The sequence below is a fragment of the Pinus tabuliformis genome, chromosome 8 (assembly GCF_031772625.1).
Source record: "Pinus tabuliformis cultivar Carrire ecotype Pingquan chromosome 8, CPIR1, whole genome shotgun sequence".
NCBI lineage: Eukaryota > Viridiplantae > Streptophyta > Pinopsida > Pinales > Pinaceae > Pinus > Pinus tabuliformis.
In genome coordinates, this window is record NC_142294.1 from 618,705,597 (window position 1) to 618,716,365 (window position 10,769).

Here is a 10,769-nt window from a genome sequence, read left to right on the forward strand (position 1 = left end):
TAATTCGTTTTATTAATTATTACTAATATACTTTATTTATTTTTCATAGAAAGGTAAAGTAAATAAAATTCAAGTCTTTTTATAATATCTTTTTTTTGCTGAAGCAAGAGTCGTACCTTCTATTTCATTAAATGTTAAAACCACTTACATAATATACACCATTTCCCAAAGGAACTACGGGCCATAGAACAATCATCCGCCTATAACCTATGGCCCTGAGCTAAAGGCATGACCTACAAAGTCCACAAAACTGCTAAGCCCACAAAAGGTAAACAAATCAACCCATAAAATTTGGAGACGGACTCGGTGATGCAATAGGGAAACCCCTAAACGGATTTTGGGTCCGGAAGGGGGGATAACTCTCGAGCATATGGAGCACGCGAAAGCCACCGATTTCCATCCAGACACTTAACCTGCCTGGAAGATATTTTTTCCTGATCTGCGCATCTATCCTTGACCGTCGATCCTCCCTGCCAGATCCTACAATGGAGGATAATATTGCATTGCCAAGTAGCCCGCCGGTTACTCACACGAAAGCCAACCTGGACCCACAAAAAAGCCCACTTGTTCCTGACCATAGATCTGTTCTGCAAGATCCGACAACCAAGGACCATATCGCACGGGCCTAACACACCAAAGAATAGCGCGCGATGAGGGTGGTATTCCATCCCCGTACTCTGCCACGTGTTGCGTGGTGAGTGGAATCGCTCCCAACTCCACAAAACCACTTCCTGCGCTAAGGGCATGCGATGGACGCCAAACCACCTCCCGAGCTGTATTGAAGCCGCTGAAAGGAAAACAGGGGTATTCAGGCTGCCGGGAAAGCCGGAAATCCGGTCCCTTTCATCAACCCTTCTCTGCGGTCGAATAAACCCGTGCATAATGAGAACCCATCTGGTCGGCCTACCATCCGCGAAACTGCATCTGCACAACAGTTTCCATCTGACCCTTCTGTGAATGTACTGTCGAGGGTTGGGGAGGCCTTCGATAAGCTACCTCCCCAGAATGATCTTATTTTGGAGAAAATACTGCATAAAGAAACCAAATCAACTAGACATCGCCTCCGTGTCTTTGTATCGAAACACCATTATATCCTCGTCCGCCTGGTCATGACATTGCATCTTCAATCTATTCAGAGGCATCTCAGGCCACCTTAGCACAACCTTACTTTTAGTACTGAGTACTCCTTGATTTTCCAATATGTCTGCCAATTTGTTAGCTGTTCTTCTCACATGGTTAAAACTCACCGTGCGTAATCCCTGGAGATGAAGCTGGATCCTCTGAAAGACCTGGAGCAGTCTCCATTGTTTAGAGACTTTTTCCGGCTCTGTGCCATAGCTTATTCTTTTGACCGAGTTTATGATTAACTCAGAGTCAGCTTCAACTATAACATTCTGGAGATTATCCTTCTTCAGAAATTCTAAACATTGCTCAAGAGCCATTAATTCCACCATATTGTTAGTGGTTCTTCCCAGGTGGTAATGGAAAATGAAAAGGAGACTGCCATTTTCATCCCATAACACCCCGCCACAACCTGTAATATCCGGGTTATCTTTGGAAGCCCCATCAATGTTGAATTTCAAAAAACCCTGAGGGGAGGATGCCAATGATCCTGTTTAGAATCCATCCTCAAAACCTTCATGTCCAGTCCTTGTGGAATAAGCTCCTGCAGACCTAACTTAAGAAGTATATGTGATTCAGCTTTAGAAGGTGCATTCTTATGTATAGTCCGCACAATGGTGCTTACCGTCTCCTTAAGTTGACTTAATATTTGTTCGAGAAGGCGATGGGAGGAGCTTTTTACATTCTTAAAGATTCTGTTGTTCCTTTCTTTCCAGACAGTCCATATTATGAAACCTGGCGTTAAAGCCCAGGCAGAGCCTAGAAGTTCCAAATCAGAGAAGTTGCGTCTCCAATTGATTAGGGTATTGATAATGCTTCCTTTGTCCCTATTTGTCTGCTGGAAGATAGTGGCAAAAGTGTCCCACAACCAAGAGGTGAAAATACAATTATTGAGAAGGTGCTCCATTGTTTCCTCTTGGGCTTCACATAGCTGGCATCTGGAAGGGCCCAAAACTCCCCTCTTCCGAATGTTATCCCAAGTCAGAATTTTCCTATGATGCACCAACCACATGAAGAGTTTAATCTTCATCCAGCCTTGATGTCTCCATATGTTCTACCAAACCCTATCCGATTCATTGGAATCCAACTCAAGGAGTATGAGTTTTGCCTCCTTGAGATTGAAGGTGCCTGCAGAATTGTTTCCCCATCTGAGTAGGTCTTGCCCCCCTGTCACTAATATTTTCCTTTGTTCCAACATTGTTAGAAGTGCCTCAGCTTTGGCTTTCAGTGGGCTATCTTCCCTGTAGTCCATATTTTTCCAGGTTCTCCATTTTCCTTCACTATTGGTTTGATCCCAAAAATCTTTTACCTTAAATAATCTTTTGGTATCTGTTTCTTTCTTGAGGTCCATAAGGTTCTCTCTTAATAGTGTAGGTTCTTGTTGCCATTTTTCCTCCCAAAACAAAGCAAGATCACCATCTCTGATTTCCCAGAAGCTGTTTTTTTGTACTAAACCTCTATTTCCCCAGGCCTTATTCTAGATATGTGAGCCCTTAATGATGCCAGACATTCTTATTAGATCATTATCTTGCCAATTGCTAGCATATTTCTCTTTCCATATTCTAGCCCACTATGCCTCTGGTTCTTTTACCCAGCGCCACCATAATTTCGCCCCTAAAACTTTACTTAGTGCTTTCGGATCATCCAGTCCAAGACCCCAAAAGTTTTAGGTTTGCAGATCATCTCCCAGGCTACCAAGGCCCATTTCTTTCTATCCTCCCCCTTGCCCCAAAGAAAGTCTCTTTGAATGGTTCTAAAATGATGCAGAACTCCAGTTGGAGCAGGAAGGGCAGATAGCATGAAGACAGGAATTGATTGGAGAACAACTTTTGTAAGCACTAACTGACCAGCCAAGTTTAAAGATCTAAAGGTCCATTTCCTGATTTTATCCTGCATCTTATTGATCACTGGCTCCCAGATGCCCTTGTGCAAAGGCTTATTAGTAAGAGGAACTCCCAAATATTTGGAGGGGAGGACATCCCTTTGAAAGCCTAGAATCCTGGAGATATTTTTCTGAATAGCAATATTGGTATTAAAGAAAAATATCTTAGATTTGGAGAGATTAACTTCCATACCTGTAGCCATGGAAAAGTCAAACAGGATATGCTTGAATGCTAAAGCTTCTTTGACCGTGGGGATTCCTTGCAGCATAGTATCATCAACAAATTGTTGATGGGTCAAAGCCTGACCATTCTCTGAAAGTTGGAGGCCTTTGATATTACCATCTTCTTTGGCATGCTTGATATACAGACCCAGTCCTTCCATCATGAGGATGAAGAGAAAGGGTGAGAGTGGATCACCCTGTCTGAGGCTGTTGAGAATGCAACAAAATGATGGAGCTTAGTGGAAAGGAGTCACCTTCACTAAGTGGGCCCGTAGGCTATTTTTGGCGCAGAGTCTATTTTTAGACATATGGATCATGGTCAATGAGTTGCAGGATGCTATTTGTGGATGATTGGTCATGTTGGTAAAAATAGATGGAATTCTATTTTTAGACATATGGGCGGAGTCTATTTTTAGACTGCCAGGCTAAAAATAGAACAATTGAATATTATTAGCTCATAATAATATTTGGACTATAAACATTATCTTATCCTCTTGGAGCACTTCAATTCGAGCTACAGATGTGGCACATGCAGCTATCAGAAGGAAATACGCTTTTCTTATGGGTCAGGTGAGCTATTGCATGATGGACTTCAGTTAGAACTCATGTGGTTGAGTTTGGTGGAGTTGATTGAGGAGTTGATGGAGTTGTGTTGAGTTTGACTTGGTTGAACTAGTTGTATTTAGTTTAACTGCAAATACACTAGTGATGAGTGATGTGAATTAATTGTTAATTAATTCACTAATTATTAACTCATAAAGAAACTAAAGAATACATCAGTTAACTCAATGCATGGACAGTTCAGTGGAGACAGGTTTTAGAGGTTGAGATTGCTATCAGTTGTGACTATAGTTGTGCATGAGATTTGCACAATCAATGGATTGAGTATTGCCAATGAGGATTGCGTGGTTTAGCCAAGGGAAATACAATTTTGGATCAGCCATTCTCATCTATTCTTATGCAGGATTGCGCAGTGGAGGCAGGCAAGCAGTGGAGGAGATTTGAACCTGTGATTGATTCAGTTCTGAGCTAGTTTGTGTGTAACAGGTGGAGATAGTACTGAGTACTTGTGAGGAGTATTGTACTATGTATTGTTACATGTTCTCAATCATTATAATATACAAATAGTGTGGGGTTTTCAACTGTATGCTTTCCTCGGGTTACATACTGTGTTAATGTGCGCATGCGATTGATGTTTCATTGTTTTTAATTCTGCAAAATTGATGATCAACGTAGAGGAGGTTATGTATTATGCATGCATTCCGCAATAGTGTATAATCAGGATAATCTATGTGAATAAGTGTCATATTATTCAAAATTTCTACATGGCATCAGAGCAGAGTTGATCATCAGATCTATTATTCAGAAAGTGTTTACATTTTATTTCTTCAAGCAGAGTCTGTAATCGGGCCAGGTAGCCTCTGGATTCATCCTTCCTTTGGAAGGTGAGATATCAGGTAAAAGGCCATACAATCAATCTCTGTACGAGAAATACTTTGTTCTCACGAATTTTAGATCAGAAGCGGTTGAGTTTTGAGCTGGTGGAATTCGAATTTGCAACAGTGTGTTCTTGGTGTCAAAGTTGAAATGTCTTTCAACGGATTACGATTGGAGTATGCTTTTGTGGGCAGCTCGAATTATATTGCATGGAAATACAGGATGGAGGCGGTGTTATATGACAATGGGTTGAAGGATTTCATAGAGGCTGAGGTCCCAAAGCCTACTGATGCTGCTCACGTTGAGGTTTGGCAAAAGAAGACAACAAAGTGTCGAAGGATTCTGTTGGAGGGCGTGAAGGATCACATTGTGTCCAGCCTGCATGGAAAGGCTTCTCCATACTTGATGTGGAAAGCGTTGATAGATCTATTCCAAAGCAAGAGCGACCAGAGGAAGTTGCCACTCAAGGACAAACTCATAAACATTAAGTGTGAGAAAGGAGACAGTATGCACAAGTATCTCACGAAGTTCACTCAGTGCAAGGATGAGCTGGGAAGTGTGGGGGTGACTGTCGATGATGAGGACTTGGTGAGCTTGGCTCTCCTTGGTCTTTCGAAGAGTTGGCATTCCTATTAGGACTCTGTCAATGGTCGGGAGAAATTGCCAGGATGGGAGAGAATTTGGTCAGATCTTGTGCAGGAGGAGATCAGGCGGAATACCAGGGACAGATCTTCATAAAAGGCACTTGATGAAGAAAATTGTTCTTTGGCTGCCAAAGAAAAGAAGGGGAAGAACAAGAAAGCTTCTCATTCTGGTGCGAAAGGCAAGAAGCAGGACATGTCCAAGGTGAAGTGCTTTCATTGTCACCAGCACGGACATTATGCCACAAATTGTCCACAGAAGAAGAAAAATAAGCAAGCTGCTGGATCTGCAAAGGGAGAGACCTTAGCCTCGCAGTTTGAGCTTGATTTTTCGTTGATCGCATGCTTGGTATCAAGTGTGATGGGATCGGTATGGTTCTTGGACAGTGGTGTGTCTTTTCACATGACAGGAGATCAATATTTGTTTTCTGATCTGGAGGAGAAAGATCTTGGAGTGCACATCGAGATGGGTGATGATGGTAGATACAGTGCGACCGGTATTGGTACCATTTCCTTTGAGAGAGAGTCTGGTAAACCCTTCGTATTGAAGGAAGTGATGCATGTTCCAGGATTGAAGAAGAATCTTATCTCTGTGGTGATGTTAGAAGACAAGGGATATGATGTTGTTTTCAGTGAGGGAAAGGCTTTCCTGCGCAGTAAGACAACTGGAGAAACCCGGAAGATAGGGGTTCGAGTCAGGAACCTTTATCAGTTGCATGTAGATGGTTGTGCAACAATGGCATGCAAGGCAGAAGGATTGGTGAGCTAGGATGATGGTGAGCTGTGGCACAGGAGATTGGGCCACCTTCACCATGGAGCCTTGAAGATACTGCAGCAGATTACTACTGGGCTTCCTAAAGGCACTCTTGCGTAGTCAGATCAGTGCAAGGGGTGTACTTTGGGAAAATTTGTGAAAGCCACCTTTCACGAGAAGGATAGTCGCACCACGACGATCCTTGAGAAAAATCACACAGGCGTGTGTGGACCTTTCTCAGTAGCTTCGACAGCAAAGCACAGGTACTATGTGATCTTTGTTGATGATTTCTCTCGAAAGTGCTGGATCTTCTTCATGTAGAAGAAGAGCGAGACCTACTCAAAGTTCTGTGAGTTCAAAGCACTAGTCGAGAAGGAATCGGGGAAGAAGGTGAAGGCTCTTAGGAGCGACAATGGTGGTGAATTCATCTCTGGCGAGTTCAAGGACTTCTGCAGCGCAGAAGGGATTTGAAGAGAGCTCATAGCTCCCCATAACCCACAGCAGGACGGGGTTGCTGAGCGAAAGAACAAAACGATCGTGGGTGCTGTACGGGCGATGTTGCATGATCAGGGCCTACCCCTTCATTTGTGGGTGGAAGCATGCAATACTGTAGTATATGTGCAGAACCGTTGTCCTCACAGGATACTTGGCATGAGTACACCCGAGGAGGCTTATTCTGGTAAGAGGCTTGATATTTCTCATTTGAGGATTTTTGGTTCTAACGTTTACATGCATGTGACGAAGGATGCCAGGAAGAAGCTGGATCCAACCGCATAGGTTGGGATATTTGTGGGGTACACTGATATGCCCCACAAATATCGTGTGTATTTTCCAGACAGTCGCAAGACTGTTGTGCGACGGGATATCAAATTTCAGGAGGAGAAAGCCATGAAGTGTTCGCTTGAGAGGGAGCCACACTTGCATGCAGATGAGGAGCTATTAGTTCCTAAGGATGAGCTTCAGGACGTGGATTAGCCACAAGATGAAGTTCATGGAGTGGAAGAGACCACTCATGCAGCGCCAACCATCAGAGGGCGAAAGCGCACTACAAAAGCTGAGCGACTAGCTCAAGATGCAGAGAAGGTTGTAGGACCACCTACAGGCCAACGTAGACAGAGACAGTCACCTGATCGGTACACTGGATACATGGCTCTTGTGAGAAAATGTGTCGTGACTGAGCCATCCTCTTTCGAGGAAGCTGTGGAGGATCCCACATGGGTAGATGCCATGGTGGAAGAGTATGATTCGATTGTCAGAAACAGTGCATGGGAGATTGTCCCAAGACCGGAGGGGAAATCAGTGGTGGGTTCGAGATGGATCTACAAAGTGAAGCAGGCAACTGACGGGAGTGTGGAGAAGTACAAGGCAAGATTTGTTGCCCGAGGATTCTCACAGATAGAGGGGATCGATTATGAGGAGACCTTTGCTCCTGCCGCAAGGTATTCTTCCATACAGACGATTCTTGCTCTCTCAGCGCAGATGGGGTGGCACATTCATCAGATGGATGTGAAGACTGTGTTCCTCAACGGAGTCATTGAGGAGGAGGTGTACATAGAGCAGCCCTAAGGTTTCGAGATCTTTAGCAGCGAGTCGCATGTGTGAAGGCTCAAGAGAGCGTTGTATGGGTTGAAACAAGCACCACGTGCTTGGTACACACGGATAGACAGTTATTTCACCGGACTTGGATTCTCCAAGAGTGAGACGGATCCTAACCTATACCAGATTGTGGTGGAGGGTAAGTTGCTTATCATTGTACTTTATGTAGATGATTTGATTCTGACAGGTGATGAGCTGTTGATACTTTCATGCAAGGAGGATATTGCTAAGGAGTTTGAGATGAAGGACTTGGGCCTCCTTCATTATTTCCTGGGATTGGAAATTTGGCAGTGCAGTGATGAACTATTTGTTTCTTAGGGTAACTATGCTCGGGAGATACTGGAGAAGTTCAACATGCATGGCTGCAAGCCTGTTGACACTCCTCTTCCTGGAGGTTGGAGGAAGGAGGATGCTACTTCAGCAGAAGTAGTGGATGCCACTGTTTATCGACAGTTGGTGGGGTCGCTTATGTATCTGGTCAATACACGACCCGATATATGCTATGCTGTTAACCAGCTTTCACAAGCTATAGTTAAGCCAACCAAGCTCTTTTGGAAGGCAGGCAAGCATGTATTGCGTTATCTCAGAGGCACATCGGGATATGGATTGTGGTACAGGCAGGAGGATGAGGTGAAGCTATGTGGCTTCACGAACGCAGATTGGGCAGGGAGCCCAACTGACAGAAAGAGCACATCTGGAGGGTTCTTCAGTATCGGGTCGACAATAGTTTCTTTGTACAGCAGGAAGCAGAGATCCGTGGCACTCATTTTAGCAGAGGCCGAGTATATGGCAGCAAGTTTGGCTGCATGTGAGGCTATATGGATGAGGAAGATCCTAGTCGGGTTGTTCGGTTCATACTTGGAGCCTACTATGATTTATTGTGATAACCAGAGTTGCATTAAACTCTCAGCTAATCCAATATTTCATGATAGATCTAAGCACATTGACATCAGGTACCATCATATCAAAGATTGTGTGCAGCGGAGAATCATGTTACTTTCATACATTCCAATGGAGGATCGGGATGCTGATATCTTGAAGAAGGCGCTCACCAGGAGCAAATTCGAATACCACCGAGGCAGGATAGGGGTTGCTGATAATCCATATCTTGTTGAAAGGGAGTGTTGAGAATGCAACAAGATGATGGAGCTTAATGGAAAGGAGTCGCCTTCACTAAGTGGGCCCGCAGGCTATTTTTGGCGCAGAGTCTATTTTTAGACTATGTCTTTTTTTAGACATATGGATCATGGTCGATGAGTTGCAGGATGCTATTTGTGGATGATTGGTCATGTTGGTAAAAATAGATGGACTTCTATTTTTAGACATATGGGCGGAGTCTATTTTTAGACTGCCAGGTTAAAAATAGAACAGTCGAATATTATTAGCTCATAATAATATTTGGACTATAAACATTAACTTATCCTCTTGGAGCACTTCAGTTCGAGCTACAGATGTGGCACATGCAGCTGTCAGAAGGAAATATGCTTTTCTTATGGGTTAGTTGAGCTATTGCATGATGGACTTCAGTTAGAACTCATGTGGTTGAGTTTGGTGGAGTTGATTGAAAAGTTGATGGAGTTGTGTTCAGTTTGACTTGGTTGAACTAGTTGTATTTAGTTTAACTGCAAATACACTAGTGATGAGTGCTGTGAATTAATTGTTAATTAATTCATTAATTATTAACTCATAAAGCAACTAAAGAATACATCAGTTAACTCAGTGCATGGACAGTTCAGTGGAGACAGGTGTCAGAGGTTGAGATTGCTATCCGTTGTGACTATAGTTGTGCATGAGATTTGCACAATCAATGGCTTGAGTATTGCCAATGAGGATTACGTGGTTCAGCCAAGGGAAATACGAGTTTGGATCAGCCATTCTCATCTATTCTTATGCAGGATTGCGCAGTGGAGGCAAGCAAGCAGTGGAGGAGATTTGAACCTGTGATTGATTCAGATCTAAGATAGTTTGTGTATAACAGGTGCAGATAGTACTGAGTACTTGTGAGGAGTATTGTACTATGTATTGTTACATGTTCTCAATCATTATAATATACAAATAGTGTGGGGTTTTCAGCTGTATGCTTTCCCCGGGTTACATACTATGTTAATGTGCGCATGCGATTGATATTTCATTGTTTTTAATTCCGCAAAATTGATGATCAACATAGAGGAGGTTATGTATTATGCATGCATTCCGCAATAGTGTATAATCAGGATAATATCTATGAATAAGTGTCATATTATTCAAAATTTCTACAAAGGCCTCTAGAAGGAGTAAAGGTCTTGGAAGGAGAACCATTAACCAGAATAGAGAAGCTGGAAGAAGTCACTAGGGCCATGACCCATCTAACCCTGTTATGATCAAACCCACAAGCAATAAGGACCTTCCTTATATAAATCCAATTCATCTTATCATAAGCTTTGGCTAGGTCCAATTGCATAATCATACCAGCCTTCCTATTGCATGTCAAAGAGTGCACCACCTCATGTGCTTGAATGATGTTATTGAGAATTTGCTTGCCCTCCACATATCCAGATTGCTCCACAGAAACTAGAGAAGGAAGAAGTGGTTTGAGTTTACTGGCAACAACCTTGGATATTATCTTATAAACTACATTGCACAAGGCTATGGGTCTATACTTGTCTGGAGTCTGAGCATTATCCTGTTTGGGGATCAGGGCAACGAAGGAAGTATTGAGTGCCTTCAAAATAGTTCTATTCAACCTGGAGTCTTCCACTACGTTCATAATATCCTGTTTAACTATATTCCAGCAAGCTTTAAAGAAATCCACATTGAAACCATTAGGGCCTGGCGATTTACCATTATGCATTTCTTTGATGACCTCACTAACCTCCTCTTCTGTCACTGGCCTATTGAGATTAAAATTATCCTCTCTTGTAATCAGTCTAGGAATATGCCTTATTAAATCTCTGATAGAATGTTCTCTGTCTGAAATTGTTTCCTATGCTATTCCATGAAAGTGCTGAACTAGGACTTCTTCTATATCTTCCTAGGAATTATGAAGATGTCCACCCTCATCCTTGATCGAGGAGATTCTATTATGAGATCTGTTCACTATGGTACATCTGTGAAAAAATCTGGTGTTTCGCTCCCC